Source organism: Giraffa tippelskirchi, chromosome 1 (genome assembly GCF_054371585.1).
Source record: "Giraffa tippelskirchi isolate mGirTip1 chromosome 1, T2T-mGirTip1v1.2.pri, whole genome shotgun sequence".
Taxonomy (NCBI): Eukaryota; Metazoa; Chordata; class Mammalia; order Artiodactyla; family Giraffidae; genus Giraffa; species Giraffa tippelskirchi.
The window spans coordinates 121712108-121736984 of record NC_137275.1 but is presented as its reverse complement, the minus strand read 5'-3'; the positions used below and the strand labels follow the sequence as shown (position 1 = coordinate 121736984).

The 24877-nt window shown below is 44.3% G+C and overlaps 2 pseudogenes across 1 annotated transcript in view; both read left to right on the top strand.

The window, feature by feature from the left end:
- Positions 1 to 19620, top strand: part of LOC145515956 (putative ATP-dependent RNA helicase DDX60-like) — a 47174-nt pseudogene extending 27554 nt beyond the window's left edge.
- LOC145515940 (putative ATP-dependent RNA helicase DDX60) overlaps positions 1 to 24877 on the top strand; it is a 90811-nt pseudogene that overhangs the window by 48520 nt on the left and 17414 nt on the right. Inside the window, exons 2-7 of the transcript XR_014061145.1 lie at positions 4279 to 4452; positions 6474 to 6585; positions 19027 to 19169; positions 19884 to 20043; positions 21790 to 21929; positions 24693 to 24812. The product of XR_014061145.1 is annotated as a putative ATP-dependent RNA helicase DDX60 (transcript). The remainder of the gene's footprint in view (positions 1 to 4278; positions 4453 to 6473; positions 6586 to 19026; positions 19170 to 19883; positions 20044 to 21789; positions 21930 to 24692; positions 24813 to 24877) is intronic.

Below are 24877 nucleotides of genomic sequence, written 5' to 3'. Positions count from 1 at the left end.
TTTTGGGACCCCTATAATGCAAATGTTATTCTGCTTGATGTTGTCCCTAGGTCCCCTTAAGGTAGCTTTGTTTTTTCCTTAAAACTTTGTTTTTCGCTTCGCTGCTCTGTCTGGGTGAGTTCCTCTGGTTTGTCTTCCAGTTTGTTGATTCCCTCCTACCTGCTGTTGAGTCTCTCCGGTGTGTTTTTCAGTTCAGAAACATGACTGTTTAGTTTTTCCTCTCTCTTTGTTGAAGTTCTCACTGTGTTTGTTCATCATCCTTGCCCTGAATTCAGCGAGCACTTTCAGGACTATGACTTTGAACTCTTTATCAGTTAGATTGCTTATATCTGTTTCATTTAATTATTTTTCTGAGATTTTGTCTTGTTCTTTCAATTGGAACACATATCCTTATGTTGCCTAGTTCTCTGTTTCTGTGTATTAGATGAATCAGCTCTCTCTTCCGGTCTTGAAGAAGTAGACAGTATAATAGGTTGCCTGTGGGCTCAGAGGCACAGCCCCGCCTGGCCATGAGAGCCCAGGGGCTGCGTGTCCTTCTGTTGTGATGAGGCTGTGCAGGCGGGGGGGCTGGCCCCTGGAGTGACTGCGTGGCCCACCACAGCAGCCATGGCCATGGGGAGTGTAGTACAGTTTGTAACACATTAATTTGACCAGTTCTGAGGCCCTTACTAGGAGCTGCTAGTTTCCCTTTCTTGTCCAGTGCCTCAAGCCCACACCCCAACCACCTCCCATATAGAGCTCCAGGCCACCATGCACCTGCCCTTATCACCCCCCTGGTGGGATTTATTTGGAGCCTGTACTAGGCTGCTCACCCTGCCTCACCAGCTCCTTTGCATGGAAACCACAGACCAGGCACCACCTGCTGTTCCCCTCTCCTCTGCCCCCTGCCTGACCCCAGTGCTTCTTCTGAGTGGCCCTGCATGGTCTGCTCTCCCCCTGGAACTCAAGTGACAGAGCTGCTGGACTCTTTCTGGTCTCTCCTCTCAGTCTGCTTCTGGCCTTGCTGTGCCTAACTGAGCGGACGTTGTGAAAGAGAGTCCCACGCACTTCCCATTTACCACCGCAGCCCATTCTACGTGCATCTGAGGCTGGGAGATGAGGAGGGGAGTCAGTGGCCTGTCCTGGGTCCCCAGTTCAGCCTCGACGCAATTGCTTCTTCATAAAAAGCCCTGCTCTTTCATGTGCTGGTCATTGGAGTTGACTCTCCTCCACCCACCTTGTTGAATCAAGACCTTGAACCTATCTGGGCTCTTGGCTTTCTTCTTCACCCCAAGTCCTGCCATAATCCTGGATGACACCAGCACCCACTTGTCTGTCAATTCCACACCCTGGAGTCTTGCTTCCTATCTGTGATTTTACCTTCTTACCTCTGTTGCTTTTCACCTCTGTTCATTGTCTACCCCTTGCTTGTCCAGCAACACTTATGTCCTCCACTTCCAAAATCCCAGATCAAAATATGTATCAGTATGTATTGCTGTATAAGAAACTACTCTCAAATTTAGAAGCTTAGAGCAGCAGCCTCAAACCTCATGTGTTTTTATCCAGAGCATTAAATGACCCTCACTGACTTTAAATAAAAGAAAGTGAAGTCGCTCGGTTGTGTCCAACTCTTTGTGACCCCATGGACTGTAGCCTACCAGGCTCCTCCATCCATGGTATTTTCTAGGCAATAGTACTGGAATGGGTTGCCATTTCCTTCTCCGTGGGATCTTCCCGACCCAGTGATCGAACCTGGGTCTCCTGCATTGTAGACAGACGCTTTACCATCTGAGCCACCAGGGAAGTTGAAGCGTCCTCTACTCAGGGTCAGCTCTCATCTGTGAACTGGCAGATCTTTAGTCCATTTTTAAGTGGATTAGCATCTGCACACTTTAAATGCTCACACTTTACAGCATACTTTGATCCACTCATTCTCTCCTCCTCTTCTTTGAGGACATGTGTGATGCCATGGTCTGTACAACAGTATTTGTAGTAGCAAACAGTCAGTAACAGCCTAGATCTCCAGGGTATGGACTGGCCAAGTTAATTCATGGAGTTTAAAGTGGTCATAGAAAGTGATGTGAATGAAATGTTTCTAATTGCATAGGAAAAACTCTCTGTAGAATGATAATGAAAAGAAATAATAATCATTTGTGTTTACACTATGAATGCATTATTTAAAATGCAGCATCTTTTAAAATTTATCTATTTATTTTTTACCGTGCCGGATCTTCATTGCTGTGCCGGCTTTTCTCCAGTTGGTAGTGAGCTGGGGCTCCTCTCTAGCTGTGCACGGCTTCTCAGTATGGTGGTTCCCTCGTTGTGAGCACAGGCTCCAGGGCACTGGGGTTTCAGTTGCTGCGGCTCCCGGGCTCTGGAGCACAGGCTCAAGAGTTGTGCAGCACAGGCTTAGTTGTTCCGCGGTATGTGGAATCTTCCTGGATCAAGGGTGGAACCTGTGTCCTCTGCATTGGCAGGCAGATTCTTATCCACTGCATCAACAGGGAGGCCCACAGCATCTTTTTTTTTTTTTTTTATGGTGGCAGACTGCACTGTTTTAAGTTGAGTTGATATAAAAGGAAGTAAAGCCTTGATGGGAAGAGATAGTTTGGCTTTTTTCTCCATTAGAGGGGAAGGCAGATCTGCCAGGATAATTTGACGTCTAATAGTGGCTTTGAGACTTCACAGCCTCATCCCAGCTGACAGCCTCTGCTTCTCCCAGAGTTCTTGTTTTCTCTGTCTTGGGGAGACATAGGGTGGGGAGCATCAGACTTGCCTGGGGAGCATTTGCTGCAACAAGTGGGGACATGGGGACAGCTGCCCACAGCTTCAGGGGCAGCTCCCCACAGAGCCTGCTCTGGATCATGTGGCTGGGACTCCCCTGGGAAAGCAAACAGGAAGGAAGAATGTGTCAAAGGGGGAAAGCGGCTGTCAGAGCAGAGAACGATTTAGACGCTGAAAAAAGGCCAGCGTGGAGGCCAGTTGCTGTGCCACAGAAACCCCGGGTCTGCCCTGGCTCGCTGTGGCTGGACACGCTCTTTGCTCAGCGCCTGCTATTCTGGGAAGGAATCTGCAGGGAGCTGGCAGGTCTTCAGCCCCAAGTTTTCCTCTGATGGACTGACAAGCAGGTGTTGGAGAAGCCTGTGTCAGAAATGTCACACACCTCGGGGCTCATCTTCACTTTCTACTAAAACCTGTGATTGTATTTAAATGTTTTATGTGTTTCTTCATGATGAAGAGGTCAGTATATTATTGCTGACACTTTTCCATAGGGATACAGAAAAATTGATTAAGTCCATTGTTTATTTATGATTTGTATATTTAATACTGTGGTTATTATTACACAATTCAAACCAAAACAGATTCAGTAGAGAAGAACTCTGTTGGTAATAAAAAGTGTTGACTTTTTGATGTTAAGAAAGCATGAGACTATCTTGGTGTTAAAAAAAAAAATTCATCGTGGGACTCCCTGAGGGTCCAGTGGTTAAGACTCTGAGCTTCTGTTGCAACAGGTACAAGTTCAATCCCTATTCAAGGAACTAAAATGCCACATGCTTCCTGGCAAGATCAAAAAAATTCAATTACATCTGAAAAAGTAAGTCTTGAGATTCCTTAGAAAGCCACATGTTAGGTAAACTCCTAAAATAATAATCACAGCATAATCAGAAAAAAAAGTAAAAAGTGAAACAGCATATATTCAACTGCTGCACTCTTGACAAATAATTTTCATGAACTGAATCATGTACATGTGTGTGCGCGCTCAGTTGTGTTGGACTCTTTGCGACCCCATGGACTGTAGCCCACCAGGCTCCTCTGTCCATGGGATTCTCCAGGGAAGAATACTGGAGTGGGTTGGCATTTCCTTCTCCAGGGGATCTTCCCGATCCAGGGATTGAACCTACATCTCCTGCTTGGCAGGTGCATTCTTTACCGCTGCACCATCATTGACCTAATGAATGAAGGGGTGGTAGTCCTCACTGGCTTTCCAGGCACCAGCCCATCTTGGTGTGTTCTCAGCCTGAGAGTGCCCCCTGCCCCCACGGTGGATCCACTCCCTTCGTGGCTCCAGGAAGCCCACACCCCCCGTCACTCCATCCAACGGCAGCTGGTGCATGACTGTCACAGAAATGCACAGCTGTTCTGTTCTGTGCCTGTTTCCACGGCCCCTCTGAAGTCTGCAGTGTCCCATCTCTGAAGGGCCAGGACGTTTGTCTGCCTGGATCCCTGGGGAGGGGGGCAGCCGCCTGGAATGTGCACATGCTTTGTAGGTGACGTCTTAGCCGTGTCACCTTTCTCCAGGGGCACAGGTGTGACAGCACTGATGGTATCATCTGAGGAGACCCCTTCTTTCACTGAAGTGCTCATCTTGGACTCACGGATGTTGACAAAGCGCCCAATGCGTGTTGGGGGTGGATGCTGCACAGACAGACAGTGACGGCCCGCCACCCTAGAGGGGGGCTCAGGATCTGATTGGTAAGCTGAGGGCCCCACTGCCGACTAGGAGTGCAGAGACCTGGTGACCGGCCCCCATCCAACGTGTGGACACAACGCTGACGGCTTTTAGTCCTGTTTGGGTTCTGGGGACAACACGATCTGCATCCACTCATTTCACCTGACTGATGGTGTGACTTGCAAGTCACTGTCTCATGGGGGCCCCTGCACCACACGCTGTAAAACTTGCCCCCACTGAGCTCTGTGCGCATTCCAGAGGTGCCCTCCCCCACTCCTGCGCTGATGCGGCCTCCTCTCGTGACTCCTCAGTACCTGACTACCTGCGGTGGCCACGGGCACCCCCAGGCTTGTGACCTCAAGTGCTGCCTTCCTCAGCCCTGCACTCAGGATCCCGGAAAAGAGGTGCCCATGACCCTGAGCCTGTGACCCTCTGGACTCTGCCCTCCCCAATTCAGTTGGTGATATCAGCACCCCACAGTGTGGAACTGGGACCAGGCCTCTTGTGGAGGGCGGGGGTGTGGGGCTGAACCTGGGGCCCCGGCAGGTCCCACCCTCGAGCAGGACTTGTCCTCTCTGCCCCCTGCCCTCAGTCCAGGCCAGATGCTGGGGAGTTGGAGGAGGTACCCCGATCCCAGACCATTCAGCTGCCTGGGGACACCCAGAGATCACCTGAGTGAACAGAAATGGGAGTTGGCAGATTCTATAGATGGAGTTACCACCAGTGTGTGTGCAGGAACTCAGGGATTTGGGGCTACTCTCCCATCTCTCAAACCAAGTGTCCTGGCAGGGGAAGGGGGCCAAGGCTGAACAGCTGGCTGCCCTTCAGGCAGCGGTCTCAGCCCCGAGGCTGGCCGACCAGGGGCCCTGTCTGGGCATCTCCATGTGTGCCTGCCCCTGGCCTGGAAGCCCCTCCCTTTGGGTTGAAGGACTCCAGAGATCTTTGCTTTACAGGTACCCAAACAGAGAGCCAGTAGCAGACTTGTCTACATCTGCTAACCCCCAGACAGCCCTCCTGGGACATGCCTCATCCCCCTGGGAGTCCTAGATGTCATCCAGATGTCACCCACAGCAAGGACTCCTGTCCCATCTCAGAAGACATTGCTAGGCATGAAGGGAGTGCTTGGGGCACCTGCCTTCCACATACACCCCCGGCAGCCGATCTAATTGGTTCAGTTTAGAAGCCAAGGCACTTTTCCAGAGCTCTGGTTGAAGTTAAACAGTACCACATGCCACCTTCCCACCTCCTGTGAGTGTCACCATTACTACAGGCACCAATCAAGTGAACTTTCTGCCCCTGGGGACTGCACTTCCCCCAACATTCCCACCCCCACCACTCAGACACCCCAACCACTTTTAGTGGCCATGAGGATGGGAACCTCTGAGGTTCTTGTTTCCAGTGGCCACTTCCCCACCTGACCCTGTCCCATCTGGTCAGGGGCCTACTTTGCTTCCTGAGGAGCATTTGTCATCCTCCCTAAAGATATGAGTCATCACTAAGGTTTACAAGGATGTCAAAGTATTGTAAGACCTAAAATCCCATGTGTACCCTGTGTGTGCTCAGTTGTGTCTGACTCTTTGCGATCCCGTGGACTGTAGCCTGCCAGGCTCCTCTGTCCATGGAATTCTCCAGACAAGAATATTGAAGTGGGTTATCATGCTCTCCTCCAGAGGATCTTCCCAACCCAGGGACTGAACCTGCATCTCTTGTGTCTCCTGCATTGACAGGCAGGTTCTTTACCACTGAGCCACCTGGGAAGCTGTAGAGGAGGACAGACCTCCTCTGGTCTCTTAGGGTGTGTGGCTGAGTCTAAGCATTAAACTGACATAAGACGGATGAGTAGGAGGAAAGCATACACATCTTACTGATATTTTACACATACTTGGGACCTTTCAAAATAGAATGAAGTCCCAAAGAACTGAGCAGAAAATTAAAAATTTTTTTTATTGGAATAGAGTTGATTTACAGTGTTGTGTGGTTGTGTATTTCAAATGTACAACAAAGTGAATCAGTTTTACATACACATATATTCACTCTTTTTTAGATTCATCAGTGGAAGGAGGCTTATCAAATGGTTGGCAGGTCCCAGAAAGGAAGCACTAATGAGGTCGACTTAATTCAGAAGCAAGAGAAAGCATTGGAGTGTGTTCAACAGGGTCAGTCAGCCTCCACCTTACACACTCACTGGTGGCCCAGGCAGCAGGTGGAAATGGGGTGGAGAGGCCGCCAGCAGTCTGGCAGGGAAGCACTTGTTTCAGCCATCCAGGTGAGCGTGGTGATGCTCGCGCCAGTCTGTGGAAAACGGGAGCAAGAAGTGCCAGATTCTCTTGGTGCTAGGAGCTCAGGTTCACTGGGATTTGAGTGAAGATGCTCAATGATCTTCACGCTTCTAATTTGAGCAGTGATGACACTAATCCCGAGAGAAGAGAGGAAGAGAAATAGATCTAAAGAAGAATACTGTAACTGAAACCCAGGGAGAAGAAGCTCTTAGGAAAGAAGAGCCTGGCAGAAATCTTCCACGTGTTTCAGAGAGAAGCCAGCGCACTGTGGGCCAGGGGAGCATCGTCTGGATTTCTCTATCACTGAAGCATCACTGGTGTTTGAAGAGCAGTGCCAAGGACTAAAGGGTCCCAAGGACTCAGAGGAAGGGGAGGAGGTGCAGACAATGTGTGTAGACCACAAGGGGGAGCCGTGCCAAAAAGAGAAGGGAGGGAGTGCCGCAGGAGATGAATCTTGGTGGTGTTTTCAATGAAACTGACCTGAGTCTGCTAGTGGAATGAACAGCAGCGGCTTCCAGTTGACAGGGTCAAAGGGGGAGTACAACTGGCTGAGGAAGAAGGAACTGGGAAGTTTGAGGTGGTACCTGGTCCCATCGTAGGGGGCTAGTGTTGGGTCTGTTGGTGCCTGGTGTCTTCTCAGGCTCTAAGACCGAGAGGGTGTGCGTTCATCACAAAGTTGAGAGAGAACTGAAAACAGAGATGTCCTGTCATCAGAAAGGGCTGCAGAAGAATGTCAAGGGCTGTGGAGTTGTACCATCAGTTCTACCATCATTGTAGAACATGCAGAAGTCTTGTGGGAAATGCATCAGCTATGTCTACAAACAGTTTGATGGGACACGAGCAGGGTAAGCTTCCCCTGTGTCCAGACAGAACACTGGGGAAAGTGGATCCAGATCGTCAGCTGCAGGCAAGGTATGGAGGGGAGCCAGCAGCGGACTGGAGAGGTGCTGCCTCAGAGCTCACCCAACAGGACACACTTCTGGGAGGTCCCCAGGGGAGGCAGCTGGAGGGAGGGGCTGACACACAGAGAGGGGTTTGTGATTGTTGACATGCTGGACAGGGTCCAGGTGTGGTCACGGGAGTAGGTTGTTGAAGTGGAGAGCGAGACTAGAGCTTCCGGTGCTGTTGAAATATGTTGGGTGGAAGAGGGGAAGGACTGGGTCAGGGGTTGCTGAGGTTTCACATTCTCAACTCATTAAAAACCCTAAACAACCACAAAATACCACATGTACCAAAACACTTCCCATCTCAACAAGTGAACCGAAGGAGAAACCAGAATGAAATCAGTTGTCCATCAGTGAAAGGCTCTCAGTTGTGGAGCTTGAAGGTAGGATCAGGTCACAGAGAAAACTGTGGGCACACCTGTAGGCCTGATCTTGGAGCTCACCCTTGGATCTTGGTGCCATTGGTGTTGGCATCTTGGTATTGGATCTTGGTGCCATTTACTGCTGTGTTACCCCTCTAAGTTTTATTTCTCTCATTTGTGAAATGATAAAAATAATAGTGCATATCTCATGGCATTGTTATGAAGGTTACTGTGGGAATAAATGTAAAGAGGTCAGCATATTTTGAACACACAGTGGCTTTGGCTAATGCTACCTCTTATTATAACACAAAGTCCATATTTCTGCTGCTGACAAATACGTTATCACTTTCTGACCATATTAGTTTACAATATTGGAATAAAGTACAACAGACTTAGTGGTTTGAAACAGCACCCATGCTTTTCCTTACAATTCTGCAGGTCAGTCCCACGGGGCTACAGTCAAGGTGCAGGAGTGCTGGTCCCCAGAGGCTCTCCAGGAGGATCCATTTCCTTGCTTCGCCAGCTTGTAGAGAGACGCCAGACTCCTTAAACTGTGGCCTGTCCCCCTCCTGACGGCCAGCAGCATGGGCTCCCCAGGCTGCTGATCTCAGTGGGCCTCGGCCCGCAGTGGCTCAGAACAGGGTTTCGCTCCCCCACCAGAGCCTGTGGTCAGTCAGTGCAGGGAGAGTGCTGAATCCAAGCCATTACACCCCCAGGGACCAGGGACCAGGTGTGGCCTGTCGGCTGTGTAGAGGTGAATTTCCTCATAGAGATGGGAAGTAGTGAAACTAGTAAAGTGTCTGTTAGGAGGGAAAAGAGTACCTGTGTAGACACATGGGGGGCTTAGAGATAGTCATGCCTTCATGGTGGTTTGGACAAGACCTGTACTTCTACCTGACTGAATGCTACCTCATGAGTCTAATTAGTTAAGGAGGACAGTTTGCCATCATTTTCTTCAAGGTAACATGCAACAGTGGGGTTCTTTTCCGTGATTTGAGAACTAAAACCTAAGGTGACATTGTTTTGTAAGTAGTCTATTTTTTCTTTTTTCAAAGAGAAATAGATCAATGAAAATTTAGAAAATTTAGAGGAGATAGCAGAAAAAGTTATTGCCCATAATCCCAGGATTCAGAAATGACTAAGAGTTGAGGGTTTTTTGTATTTTTTTTGCTTTTGCACTTTTATCTATGATGACAATCTCTGTATTTTAATTGAGGATATAGAACATTCATATTTATCTATTTATTATTATCCATTTTTATTGGAGTATAATTGCTTTGCAATATTGTTAGTTTTTGCTGTGCAGCAAAGTGAATTCAAGGTGGTTTTAGAAAAGGCAGAGGAACCAGAGATCAAATTGCCAATATCCGCTGGATCATCGAAAAAGCAAGAGAGTTCCAGAAAAACATCGATTTCTGCTTTATTGACTTTGCCAAAGCCTTTGACTGTGTGGACCACAATAAACTGTGGAAAATTCTGAAAGAGATGGGAATACCAGACCATCTGACCTGTCTCTTGAGAAACCTGTATGCAGGTCAGGAAGCAACAGTTAGAACTGCACATGGAACAACAGACTGGTTCCAAATAGGAAAAGGAGTACGTGAAGCCTGTATATTGTCACCCTGCTTATTTAACTTATATGCAGAGTACATCATGAGAAACGCTGGGCTGGAAGAAACACAAGCTGGAATCAAGATTGCCAGGAGAAATATCAATAACCTCAGATATGTGGATGACACCACCCTTATGGCAGAAAGTGAAGAAGAACTAAAGAGCATCTTGATGAAGGTGAAAGAGGAGAGTGAAAAAGTTGGCTTAAAGCTCAACGTTCAGAAAACTAAGATCATGGCATCTGGTCCCATCACTTCATGGGAAATAGATGGGGAAACAGTGGAAACAGTGTCAGACTTTATTTTTTGGGGGCTCCAGAATCACCGCTGATGGTGATTGCAGCCATGAGATTAAAAGACGCTTACTCCTTGGAAGGAAGGTTATGGCCAACCTGGATAGCATATTTAAAAGCAGACACATTACTTTGCCAACGAAAGTCCATCTAGTCAAGGCTATGGTTTTTCCAGTGGTCATGTATGGATGTGAGAGTTGGACGGTGAAGAAAGCTGAGCGCCGAAGAATTGATGCTTTTGAACTGTGGTGTTGGAGAAGACTCTTGAGAGTCCCTTGGACTGCAAGGAGATACAATCAATCCATCCTAAAGGAGATCAATCCTGGGTGTTCATTGGAAGGTCTGATGTTGAAGCTGAAACTCCAATACTTTGGCCACCTCATGCGAAGGGTTGACTCATTGGAAAAGACCCTAATGCTGGGTAGGATTGGGGGTGGGAGGAGAAGGGGACGACAGAGGATGAGATGGTTGGATGGCATAACCGACTCGATGGACATGGGTTTGGGTGGACTCTGGGAGTTGGTGATGGACAGAGAGGCCTGGCGTGCTGCAATTCATGGGGTCGCAAAGAATCGGACACGACTGAGCGACTGAAGTGGACTGAAAGTGAATCAGCCACACATATACATATATGCCCTCTTTTTAGGATTTCCTTCCCATTTAGGTCACCAAAGAGCACTGAGTAGAGCTCCCTGAGCTATGCAATAGGTTCTCATTAGTCATCTATTTTATACTTGGTATCAAGAGGGTATAAATGTCAGTCCTAATCTCCCAGCTCCTCCCACTCCCTTTTTGCCTCTTGGTGTCCATACATTTGTTCTCTATGTCTATGTCTCAATTTCTACTTTGCAAATAAGATCATCTCTATCATTTTTCTAGATTTTATGTGTAAGCGATATTATTTGATGTTTGTTTCTCTCTTTCTGACCTACTGGAGCTTTCCTGTGAGGACATACAGGACCCTGGGGGAGGGCGGCCAAGCTGGTCTCCAGTCTAGCCTCCCAACTCCAAATAAATCCATCTCTGTCTTCAAAACTCAGCAGTTTGAGCCCAGAGGAAGGCCAAACTTGCTAGCGTTGCTCTGTTCTTATTTGCTCTGCAGTAAATACCTCCAAGGGAAGATACTTGGCTAGTGAAATTTTAGCAGTTTCAAGTTCATATGTGTATAATACCACCTCCTCCTCATTCTACCCCTAAAGGTTTCAGTGCATGCCTGTCCAGTTGTTTTGTGATCTACATTATTTTAAGTGTTTGAACATTGCTGACTGCTTGCAAGCAGTGCACAAGCTGTGGTCTTTGATCAAAACCAGTGCTACTTCCGGATGACCTGAGACCATCCCTACAGAGCGATCCACCCTATCTTTCCTTGTGGATGATTTGTAGCCACCATTTGGTTTTAGTATTTTTCTTTCCTTTGTCTTTATGAAGTGTGATTGGAGAGGAAAACAATTAGAGTGGGAAGGGAAAGTGTGGTAAATTCTGAGTTAAAGGAGACACGTGTATTCAAACCCAAATTGGGGTTTGTGGATGTATTTGCGAAATGATAGTCAAGGGTCTATTTCCTGACTGTGAATCAGAACATGACTGTGCTGGAACTTGTTCCTTTAAAGGCTTCCATGGTATATGTTAACCAGTGAAGCTAGTAGAGAACAAAATGATGATTTCACAATTATCTATCCATCCTCCCAGGATGCTGAGCATGCATATTTCAACTTCCGGAACTTCTTGCTCTGAGGATGGCATTAATCCTCCCTCTTCAGCATAATACCCACATTGATGTTTGAACAACCTTTTCTGGGTGCTTGTCACAAGAGTGGATCACTTTCCTGGAAGACAGTTGTCCGTATTTTCTGATTGTTGCTGATGATGGCCTGAGTCATCTACAGATACACGTTTTCAACTTTTTAATCCTTCAGTCTTGGTCAATGAAGGTCAATGCTATGCTCTTCTCTGGCCAGTCGTCTGATATCCTTCGACTTTATGCAGAGCAAGTACAAAAACAAGATGTTTTTCCGTAAGGTAATTTCCACCTGAAAGACAAACTTTTAGAATTTCACAAAGTTTTCTAAATTACATGACTCGGTTTTATTTTTACCTGTTTTATGGAAATTATCATAGGTTTAACAGAAAGGTATAGAAATGATAATAATAAAATAAAAATGCTGTCATTTACTGGGCAGTTATTGTCATAACAGTAGTGCTTGGCATTTTCTGTAGATCACTTTGTTTAACCTTCACAGTGACGCTGTGAGGGAGGTGTTAGTGTCATCTGTGTTTTGCAGATCATGAAACAGATACTTGAATAAATAATCTGCCCATTGTGTGTGTGTGTGTGTGTGTGTGTGTGTGTGTGAGTTGCTCAATCGTGTCTTATTCTGCAACCCCATGGACGGTAGCCTGCCAGGCTCCTCTGTCCATGCGATTCTCCAGGCAAGAATACTGGAGTGGGTTGCCATTTCCTTCTCCAGGGGATCTTCCCAACCCAGGAACTGAACTGGGTCTCCTGCACTGCAGGCAGATTCTTTAATGTCTGAGCCACCAGGGAAGCCCTATCTGCCCATTGTCAACCCCAGATGAGTAATAGAGCCTGGATTTGAAAAGAGGCAGCCTGACTCCAGTGCTTCTGTCCTTAAGTGTGGCATGTCATTCTGCCTCCACTTAGGAAGGCCAGACACTCATCCATGCACTAGTGAAAGGGTGGTGACTACAGCAGACAACAACGGAGAAATTTGACTTAATGAGACAACAACGGAGAAATTTGATGAAGAAGGAAAATAAATTAAATACAATTTTTCAAAAAAATTGGTCCAGTGGTTAAGAGTCTGCCTTATAATGCAGGGGATGTGGATTTGATCCCAGGTCAGGGAACTAGGATCCCACATGCTGCAGTGCAACTAAGTCCACATGCTACAACTAGAGAGTCTGTGTGCCGCAGTGAAGGATCCCATGTGCCACAACTAATACCTGATGTAGCCAAATAAATGCATATTATTTTAAAAGGAAAATTAAAAAAATTATTGGCCATGTTGCATGGCATGTGGGACCTTAGTTCCCAGACTAAGGATCAAACCCATGCCCCCTGCATTGGAAGTGCAGAGACCTTAGCAGTAAATGGACTGCTGAGGAAGTCCCTGACATAAAATTATTTCCTAATAGAAAATCATTAGTAGAATTTTCAAATTATTTAGAATTTTAATCCTGATCTTATTATTTTGCTGTATTGGTAAAATTGGTAATGAATATACTTTTGAGAGTTCAAAAAATGCTCACCAATTTTAGAAATCTGGTTCCTGTCTAATTTTCACTACTTATAGGGAATTTAGAATATGAAGATAATTCTACATATCATCAAAACGATTTTTGAGTCAATTAACGTTTTTCACTTTTTTTGAGTTTAGGGTCATACCTCTCCTGGCATTGGAGACATCCATCATAAGATAGTTTACTCTGCTTCCATTAGAACTTCAGTCATTAAACTATCAGAGAAGGCAATGGCAACCCACTCCAGTACTCTTGCCTGGAAAATCCCATGGACGGAGGAGCCTGGTAGGCTGCAGTCCATGGGGTCACTAAGAGTCGGACACAACTGAGCGACTTCACTTTCACTTTTCACTTTCATACATTGGAGGAGGAAATGGCAACCCACTCCAGTGTTCTTGCCTGGAGAATCCCAGGGACGAGGGAGCCTGGTGGGCTGCCGACTATGGGGTCGCAGAGGGTCGGACACGACTGAAGTGATGTAGCAGCAGCAGTATTAAACTATTTCCAGCTCTAGTTGCCTGCAGTGAGCAGGAACAGGCTTGGGTTCTTTTTTTAATTAAAATTTTTTTTGTAATGATTAGGTGTCCTGTAATCAGTATATCTCATTTTATTCTGTTAGTGTAATTTCTGAGTCTGAGTTAGAAGAGTCCTTACAAAACTCCCTTACTAAACTTTCCATAAGAACAGTATTTTTTAAGGGAGGGCTTATTTTTGGTAAAATAATTTATATGAACACTCACCTTACAGAGGTTATTTCATTGATCAATTTGGGGGCTATGTGAAATGCACATAAAATGCTATGTTAATCGCTGTTGCTGGATGTTTATTACCGGGTTGGGGGTTATGCTGTTCTCTCTGCTTATGTTTGAAATTTTTCTAATATAATATATTGCATTAAATGGGTAAATAGTTTCTTTTTGAGATGTTGAATATGTTCTAAAATTAGACTGTGATGGTGGTTGTACACAGTTTTGTAAATTTATCAAAGCCATTGAGATATACCCTTAGAGTGAGTGGATTTTATGTCATGTTAATTATACCATCATAACGTTGTTAAAAAATGAAATGGGTCCAGACAAAAATTAATTTGGCAAAAACAAACTAGTGCTGTTTGGCAGGTTTTAAAAGCATTGTTGATGCTCTATAATTACATTTGGGCCTTAGGCAGCATCACTAAGAACTAAACTAGTGGAGGTGATGGAATTCCAGTTGAGCTATTTCAAATATTAAAAGATGTTGCTGTTAAGTGCTGCACTCAATATGTCAGCAAATTTGGAAAATTCAGCAGTGGCCACAGGACTGGAAAAGGTCAGTTTTCATTCCAATGCCAAAGAAAGGCAATGCCAAAGAACGTTTAAATTACTGCCCAATTGTACTCATCTCACACGCTAGCGAAGTAATGCTCAAAATTCTCCAAGCCAGGCTTCAACAGTATGTGAACCGTGAACTTCTGGATGTTCAAACTAGATTTAGAATTGCCAACATCTTCTTTATCATCAAAAAAGCAAGAGAGTTCCAGAAAATAATCTATTTCTACTTTATTGACTATGCCAAAGCCTTTGACTGTGTGGATCACAATAAACTCTGGAAAATCCTGAAAGAAATGGGAATACCAGACCACCTTACCTGCCTCCTGAGAAATCTGTATGCAGGTCAAGAAGCAACAGTTAGAACTGGATATGGAACAACTGACTGGTTCCAAATCAGGAAAGGAATATGTCAAGGCTGTATATTGTCACCCTGCTTATTTAACTTATATGCAGAGTACATCATGTGAAACGCTAGGCTGGATGAAGCACAAGCTGGAATCAAGATTGCCAGGAGAAATATCAGTAACCTCAGATACAGAGATGACACCAACCTTATGGCAGAAAGTGAAGAACTAAAGACCCTCTTGATGAAAGTGAAAGAGCAGAGTGAAAAAGGTGGCTTAAAGCTCAACATTCAGAAAACGAAGATCAAGGCATCCACTCCTTTCATTTCAGGGCAAATAGATGAGGAAACAATGGAAACAGTGAGAGATTTATTTTCTTGGGCTCCAAAATCACTGCAGCCATGAAATTAAAAGATGCTTGCTCCTTGGAAGAAAATCTATGACCAACCTAGACAGCATATTAAAAAAGCAGAGACATTACTTTGTTGACAAATGTCCATCTAGTCAAAGTTATGGTTTTTCCAGTAGTCATGTATGGATGTGAGAGTTGGACTATAAAGAAAGCTGAGCACCGAAGAATTGATGCTTTTGAACTGTAGTGTTGGAGAAGATTCTTGAGAGTTCCTTGGACAGCAGGGAGATCAAACCAGTCAATCCTAAAGGAAATCAGTCCTGAATATTCATTGGAAGAACTGATGCTGAAGCTGAAACTCCAATACTTTGGCCACCTGATTCGAAGAACCGACTCCTTGGAAAAGACCCTGATGCTGGGAAAAATTGACGGAAGGAGAAGAATAGGAAGACAGAGGATGACATGGTTGGATGGCATCACCAACTCGGTGGACACGAGTTTGAGCAAGCTCCGTAAGTTGGTGATGGACAGGGAAGCCTGGTGTGCTGCAGTCCATGGGGTCACGAAGAGTCAGACACAACTGAGTGACTGAACTGAATTACATTAGTGTATTTTTTTTTATTTAGAAATATATAGTAACAATATTATCTTCAATATATGATTTTCTATAATTGGAGAGTAATGGAATGTTTTATTTATGTGACTTGCCTTCCTTTCGCAGAATAAAACAGAACATTGAGAATGCTTATAAGGTGCTGATGGAGGAACTGGAGGAATGCCAAGCTTTAGTGTTAGGACATCTTTTTGGAAATTTAAAATGGAAAACTATGATGGAAGAAGTACTGAAACTTTTAAAAAAGCTTTTTATTTGAATAAATTGTTTAATTATTAAGAAATATGCAATAATCGTAGAGTTTTCATATACTTCTTACTCGGCTTTCCCTCATGTTAACATCTAATATAATGAAGGTTCCTTTGTCAAACCAGGAAACTAATATCACTATAATGGTAAAGAATGCACCTGCCAATGCAGGAGACACAAGGGACATGGGTTCTATCCCTGGGTGGAGAAGATCCCCTGGAGGAGGAACTGGCAACCCACTCCAGTATTCTTGCCTGGGAAATCGCATGGACAGAGCAGCCTGGTGGCTAGAGTCCACGGGGATGCAAAGAGTTGGAAATGACTGAGCACACACACACACACAATAATATTAACTAACAAATATATTAATAACAGACTTTAATAGACCACTTTTGCTGATTATCAAAAAATTCTTCACAAAGTTTATTTTTATTGGATGTGTAATAGCTCTCTAATGCTGAATATTTAAATTGTTTGAAAACTGGCTTTAACAAATAACTCTGTAGTGAATGTCTTGGAGCATAAATCTTTGTACACATTTTGTATAGCTCACTAGCCTACATACCTGGAACTTGAACAGTCAATCCAAAAGTATCAACATGCTTAATGGAAATCATATGTACTGCCACATGGCTTTGCAGTCACTCTGTACCTATTTATACTCATCGGCAAAATGGAAGAGAAATGACTTATCCTGTGATTTCCAGTGCTATTAACCTTAAAATATACTTTGCTAATTTGAAAGTAAAAATATGCTATCTCATCATCTTTATTCCTAAAGAGGTTGGACACTTTTATCAATATTTGTATTTCTTTTGTAGATTGTCTACTCATCTCTTATTAAAGGCTTAGATACTTTCTCATTGAGAAAGAAGCTTCAGTTAGACATGACTGAAGCTCACTTACTTCAGTCATGTTTGACTCTTTGCAACCCCATGGACTGTAGCCCGCCAGGCTCCTCTGTCCATGGGATTTCCCAGGCAAGAATACTGAAGTGAGTTGCCATGCCAAGTATTATTACCTCTTTTATTGATCAGCAATGAAGTCTCAGAGAGGGCCCAATAGCAAAGATACAGCACATTCATAAGCAAATTAAAATCCATTCCTCATTGCTTATATGTGGAATCTAAAATACGACACTGATGAACTTACCTACAAAACAGAAACAGACTCACAGACATAGAGAACAGACTTGTGGGTGCCATGGGGGAGAGTAAGGGAGGGATGGGGTGGAAGTTTGGGATTAGTAGATATGAACTAGTATATGTAGGGGGGATAAACAGCACGGTCCTGTTGTAGAGCACAGGGAACTATAGTCAGTATCCAGGGATAAACCATAATGGAAAAGAATGAATATGTAGCTGAGTCACTGTTCTACAGGAGAAATTAGCACAACATTATAAATCAACTGCTGCTGCTGCTGCTGCTGCTAAGTCGCTTCAGTCGTGTCCCCATAGACTGTGCCATCCCGTAGACGGCAGCCCACCAGGCTCCCCCATCCCCGGGATTCTCCAGGCAAGAACACTGGAGTGGGTTGCCATTTCCTTCTCCAATGCATGAAAGTGAAAAGTGAAAGTGAAGTCACTCAGTTGTGCCCGACCCTTAGCGACCCCATGGACTGCAGCCTACCACATTTCAAGAAAAAATTAAAATTGATTCCCAGTCACAGTTGACAGACAGCTATTTAGAGAATCGTGGGCATGGTTAAGGGGACCCACGGGGCAGCTGGACTCCCAAGAAGAGCCTGTCATCCATCTCTGAGGTCTGAAAAGCAAGCATTTCTCTCTGGGCAAAACTCCGGCCATGTTTGCCTGGCATGCTGAGTTCTTGCAAAAGTTGCTGTGGTTTCTATGTGCTATTTTACAACTGCCACAGTGGATAGGAGAAACCAAAAGGAGAGGTGGAAAGAAGCAGATGAAGGAGAGACACAGCTGGGTAGATATACGCAAGTTGGTGGCAGATGACATGACCAGGGGCCAGTACACCTCCAACTGACTGTTCTTCCGAGTGAATCTCACTGATCTGTTTGGATCGTCTCCACACGTGAATCCACGGAGCACGTGGTCACCAGGTTCCCTGCTGCCCACCCCTCCACCGCCATTCTATACTAAATTTCATCCTACCGGCAAAGTCAGTCATTCCTGAGAACCTTGCCACAGCAAGAAGCATAGGGCTTGGTCTCTGGAGTCGCTCTAATTAAGAGACCGTGTCAGGATTTGCATTTGGAGGCTGCAAGAGAGAGCAGTATTAGCAGTGGCTTACCTTGCTGGGGCAGCGGGGGCTGCAGTGAGGATCCATGTTAAATCTCTTCTGTAGCCTTTATAGCATTGGTAAGTGTTTGGTAATGTTTGTAAATAAAGTGTAGGTTGATTGGAAGAAAGAGGAGATCAAAACAGCCCTAAGTGTGAAGTATGGAAAGGCCAGCAGTGAGGAGGAAGAGAGAGGATGTCTGTGATCTAAAAACAGGAGAGGAATTAGCCAAGTCTGGATCCGGTGGGGTTAATGGACCATTTGAATTAAAGGCTCTAATGTTTACACCACATATTTATGTCTGGTCACTGTTAGCATTCAATACATCTTGCCAAGTTTTAGCCAGATTGTTAAAGTTATCTCAGTATTTTTCTTTGAATATAGTAGAGAAGGCATGGAAATACTAGCTGGAGAAAGATTTGTGCTCCTCCGAACTTAGACCAACTTGGGTTTTAATGACCTTATTTTTGTCATGAACTACAAGATTTTTCTTTTTCTCCATCACTTACTTACATGGCTACCTCTCAATTATCCATGGAGGTGATGGAGTGTATATAGCTGCATTTTAATTTTATTGAGTTTTTTGTATTCCAAAACCTTCATTAATGCTGAGTAAATAGTGAATTTAATTGGGACAGGTTGACAGGCCAAGTGACTAATCTTGGATAATCGAACATTTGTTATTTTTGATGGCCGTTTTAAACAATTTTGTTGTATATTCTTTGCCAAGGTGAAACCACGAAAGACTTCAGTATAGCTGTGCAGATGGTGAAGAGGATCTGCTCTGTGATGGAAAAATACCCAGAGCTTCTGCAGGAGACAGACCGGCAGCTCACAGCCAGGTGCCTGCAGTGTTTAGCGTTCAAGGAGCTGGTGAGTTCTTTGCATCCAGTGCATAATGTTTTCAGAATAGCTCCATTTTAATAGAGCAGCTGTTAGGTGTACAGAAAGTGTCTTGTACCCACAGTCACCTCCTGTCAGACTTTTTCTATTGAAAATATTTGCTTCACGTTCTTAATCATTATTAGTAATCCAGATGCCCCAACCTGAAAAGTGAAAGTGAAAGTGAAGTCACTCAGTCATGTCCGACTCTTTGCAACCCCATGGACTGTAGCCCACCAGGCTCCTCCATCCATGGGATTTTCCAGGCAAGAATACTGGAGTGGGTTGCCATTTCCTTCTCCAAGTAACCTAGAACTGGAACATTTTACAAATGCTTCTCTGGACAAAGCAAATTGAATGCTAGATAGTCTCTGCAGACCCTTAAAACTAGTCCTGTGTTTAATTCTAGGAGAACATTAAAAGCTATATTGTGATTGTTTAATTGTGTTTGTATCAGATTGTAGTTCAAGTACTGTGATGGGTATTTGAAAATCTTGATGTGTGCTATTTACTCCTAGTTAAGATAATGATTCAGATGGTAAAAGATTTCTTCAATAAATATTGCAAAATTTCAAAGAAGGTAAAATGCTTTTCTGATAAAAATTAGTTTTCAGTCATTTTATTTTAAAAAATAAATAATTTTGATCATTTAAATGATGTTATAATTTAAAATCACTTTCAAGTTGGACTTCTAAATGAATACAGGTCACAGGAAAGGGCATAAAGGAGAAGAAAAATGACAATACTCACAGTGAGTGCTGGGCCAGCCCAGTTTCAGCTGCAGTACATGGGCCACTATCTGGTACATGATGAGAGGAAAGATCCAGACCCCAGAGTTCAGGACTTTATTCCTGACACCTAGCAGGTAATGCCTGAATTTTCTATTGTATTATTAAATCTGATCTCAGAAGCTACTCATGATTGTGGTTCCTCATATCATGTTTGGCATGAAATTCTTAATATTGAATCATGTCATTTAAAACTGCCACAGGAAATGTCAAATGTGGAATTTTTCTCATTTAAAGAAAGTGAATTTTCCACATCATCCACTTTTTGTAAGTGGACCATCTTCTTGGAGGTGTTCTGGTGGATTCACATGTGTGTACTTGAAGTTCCGACTGTATCATACGGAGCAGCCTCCAAGGTTCCCCTTAGTCAGTAGGGTTCCTGTGTAAATACAGAAAAGTGCACAGATATTCAGGGAGGTTAAACAGTATGGACAGTCATTTAGGTATTTATAGCCCATATCTGGGACCACAGTAACTGCTTTTCTATAAATATGTGTAAGAATAATATTGATGGATATAAAATTAGGAATAAAAGGGTGCATTTCTGCTTTGGTCCAACCTTATGAATTAAACATGCTTACCTAAAAGAGAGCCATTTCAGAGGTTCACTCTCACAGGCTGTCTCTTCAGCATCTGACCTTATCCTCCTTGTGTTGGTGCTGGTGGTGCTGGTCGCCCACAGGTCTCTGCTGCTGCTCAGGGGCAGGGCCCAGGTTCTTCCTGCCTGAGGGCAGACCTGGGGCAGCCGAGGGCTTCCAGGAATCCTACACACACCACAGTACTGATGCTGCCTTTGCTCTGAAATGCAGCCCAGAGTGGACTTGGATTCAGATAGTGAGCAGGGTGGGGCTTTGGAGGGCTGTTCTGTCTTCTGCCCATCACACGGGCTCTCGATCCTTTGACGAGTCATCATTTTGATGAATGAAAGTGTAGGCTGAGGGATGAGAATCTGTTTTAATGAAGGACCCACAGGCTCTATAAAGCAGGGCAATTCTTCTCTTTACAAAGGAGAAGATAAGTAGTAAAGTGGCTAATTATTGATTTTTTTTTCTATTCAGCTACTTTTTCACCCTCACAAAAATACATATTCTTAGATCTTCATTTCTCTAAGCCAAAGTGCACTTAATGACAAGTCATCAGAAAGCAAATCTGCCCAAGAACAAGATAATTTGTTCTGACTCAGTCTCAATTTTTCACACAAAGCCCACCTCTGTATGCTCAAAAGCACTGCCGTTCTCTCTTCTAGGAGAGGCAGTGAGCTCCTCACAAGTTCTCTAGGATCTCTTGGCGTGTTTTCAGCTCCTAACCACTGCTTTGCAGCTCAGCGTTACTCGGCCCAAGCTCGCTCTGCTTGCGGCAAGTCAATAAGTCGGGAGGCGAGTTGTTGGAACAAAGGATAAGAATTTTAATCAGAAAGCCAGCAGACCCAGAAGATGGCAGACTAGTGTCTCAGAAAACCATCTCCCTCAGTCCCAGTTCAGACTCCTTTTTTTTTTTTTTAATGATGATACAATATCATTTTTTAATTTCCAGATAAAATCCAGTTTTTTTCTCACCTTCAGTAGACTCCTTTTATACACAAGAGAGGCCCACAACCAATCACCAAGAAGGACCACTCAGGTGGCTGGTTGACAGTTGCTATTAATGGTCTCTTGCTTGGGGGAGGGTCCCACTGTGGCACTGACCCCCGAGAGAGACAGGCTGCTAGAGCTCACGTCTGTCCTGCTGCCATTAGAAGGGAATTATGAGGGAGGTGTCTTCACGTATTGGTTTTGCTGTCATACTGCACCTGGTGCTGACGTGACAGTGCTCTGAATCTGCAGCAAGAGCTCCTGGACAAGAACGAGTCTGTGGTCATCATGGCCCCCAAGTCCTCAGGGAAGACTACGCCTCCTACTACTGCATGGAGAGGGTGCTGCATGAGGGCAATGAGGGGGTGGTTGTGTATGTGGCCCCCATCAAGGTATGTCCTGGGGCTGGAGGTCATCCCAGGGTGACAATGGGGTGGTCGTGTATGTGGCCTCCATCAAGGTACATCCCAGGGCTGGGGGTCGTCCCCGGGTGACAAGCGGGTGCTCGTGGACATGGCCCCCATCAAGGTAACAATCAAGTGAATTTTCTCATTTACTCCTGCACCTCCTCTTTTGAAATAAGCCCAAGGTCATGTGGTAGATTAGCTCACTTTATTTTTTTTTTCCAGTTTATTTTTTCAGTTTTTATTGAGATAAAATTGACATGTAGCATGTTAGTTTCGGGTGTACACCGTAATGGTCAGTAATGGTGTATATTGTGACGTGATCACCACAGTAATTCTAGTTACCATGAATCACCTCATACAGTTATACCTTTTTTCCCATTGTGATGAGAACTTTGGACTACAGTCTTGGCAGCATTCAGGTACACAATGTTGTTCAGGTACACAGTGTTGTTAACAATAGTCACTGTTACATCCCAGGACTGACTTACGACTGAAACTTTGTACCTTTTGACCCCTTCCCACATTTCCCCTGCCCCCACCACCATCCCCACCAACCAACAGTCTGTTCTGTTCCATGAGTGTTACTTTATCTTCTGCGTTTTCTCCTTCCAGTTTGAAAGCCTCAAGTAATACTTTCCTTGGAGGGTTGTGAGGAAGAGTCTGGACATGCAGCCTTGTCGTTCAGCTTTTTGCTGTAACTGAGCGAGGCACTTCCATTTTGCTGGGCAGTGTGGAGTCACTAAGGACCCCACATCACCTCTGCCCTCCATGGGGCATATCCAGTCTGCTTTCGGGCGCCAGTTCCTGGCCTGTTCCTCACACCCAGTGGTTTTGCCATATTTGTTTTATGGCTAGAACCACCTAAAGTCAAACTTAACAACAAAGTATGATCTTTGGTATTTAGACGAAAGTTTGATTTCCAGGAAGTATAAGTTTGCATATCCTCATTTACAACCCCTTGTTTTTAATGTGATTATTCTTAAGAAAGGCAGATTTAGTTGACATAACTTTGATTCTACAGATTAAAATGAGATCTCACTCCATTTTATTGATGTTTTTAGGAAAATTTAGTGTTGAGTGACTTAGGGTCAGACTCAGAACCAGATTGATCAACATGTTTAAATGAAATTAGCACTTTAGTTTTTATTGTAGCTTTTCCATTTTTCACACTTGTGAAAGCAGTAAGTGTTCATAGTAAGAAATGAATAAAAAATACATCAAGAAAAATTAAGCTTACTGGAAGTGGAATTGGTAATTCAACACAGTACATATTCCTTTTCTAAAAGTTTTAGAACCCAAAAGTTTAGAAGCCAAATGACTCTTCTAAAAGTTTAAATCTGTTTTTATTCCCTCTGGCAGTGTATGGAAGTATATATTCTCTTATTTTTTAACAACATTCCTATCATTAAAAAATTTTATTTCCATGCTGATAAAAAATTTCCATCTCATATTAAATCTGCATTTCTGTGATTACTGACTGGAAAGTCTTCCCATATGATTTCTGGGCAGAATATTTCTTTCTTCGTGAGCTACTTGTTCATGAAATCTGGCCATTTTCTTTTTCTTTTAGTGAAGGGGAATTCCCTTTTTATTGATTGGCCAGAATTGTATTTAATAAGTATATTTCTTTTTTCCTCCAAATTATAACCAATGTACTTTTGTCATTTTGTCTTTTTACTATATTGTGCTTATATTAATGGTATTTTGTTAATATTTGTGTAGTCAGATTTATCAGTATTTCCATTTAGCTTTGCCATGTGTGTGCTCAAATATATGAAAATATGTGAAATTGTTCACTTTCTAGTACCTTTATGCTTATGTTTTCAAGTTTATATTTTAATCTAGGTGAAACTTTCTAGGGGCACAAAGTATGAAGTAGAGAGATGTGTGTGGGTTTGCACATACTCAGCTGGCCGCCACCTGCCTGGTCTGGGGTGAGGATCACCTGTACCCTCACAGATAGAGTCCTGGAGGCCGCCCCTAAATATGAGCACCACATGTCCACCCCACTGCCCACCTCGGCCATTCTCCTACATAGACTCATGGCTTCTCTCTAAGCCTTGATCGCCCAGGATCAGCTGTTTGTTTCTCGTGTGGCAACTCTTCCTGTCTTTCCCTCTGATGAAGCTGTTTTTCCCATTTTACTTTAGGTGGAGGCTATGACCAAGGTTTAGGCATAGTCACCCAGCTGGTAGACAGCCTGTGGGTCAGTGTATGAGGGCAGATGGGAGGAGAAGGAGGTGATGAACCCCCTGCCCCCGCCCCCAGCAGCACGTGTTTCCAGACAGTGCCTGCTGTTCTCTGAGGTTTTACCAGTGCTCTGTCACATGATTCAGTTCAGTCCCTCAGTCGTGTCCGACTCTTTGCGACCTCATGGACTACAGCACGTCAGGCTTCCCTGTCCATCACCAACTCCTGGAGCTTGCTCAAACTCATGTCCATTCAGTCGGTGATATCCAACCATATCATCCTCTGTCGTCCCCTTCTCCTCCTGTCTTCAATCTTTGCCAGCATCAGGGTCTTTTCCCATGAGTCAGTTCTTCCCATCAGATGGCCAAAGAATTGGAGTTTCAGCTTCAGCATCAGTCCTTCCAATGAATATTCAGGGTTGACTTCCTTTAAGATTGACTGGTTTGATCTCCTTGCAGTCCAAGGGAGTCTCAAGAGTCTTCTCCAACACCACAGTTCAAAAACAACAATTCTTCAAATCTGTCACATGATAAACGGATCTCTTTCCTTGACAATCAGGCCCTTGTCAATTAAGTGGGAGCAACCATTGGAAATCGTTTTAACAAAAATGTGCCAAATGGGGAAAGTCTGTGTGGTGTTTTCACCTGGGACTATTGCCATGATGCCCTGAACTCTCAGGTAGGATGCATGCTAACTAATGCATTGGTTGCCAACGTACACGGTAGCACTCAAGAGTCTCTCAG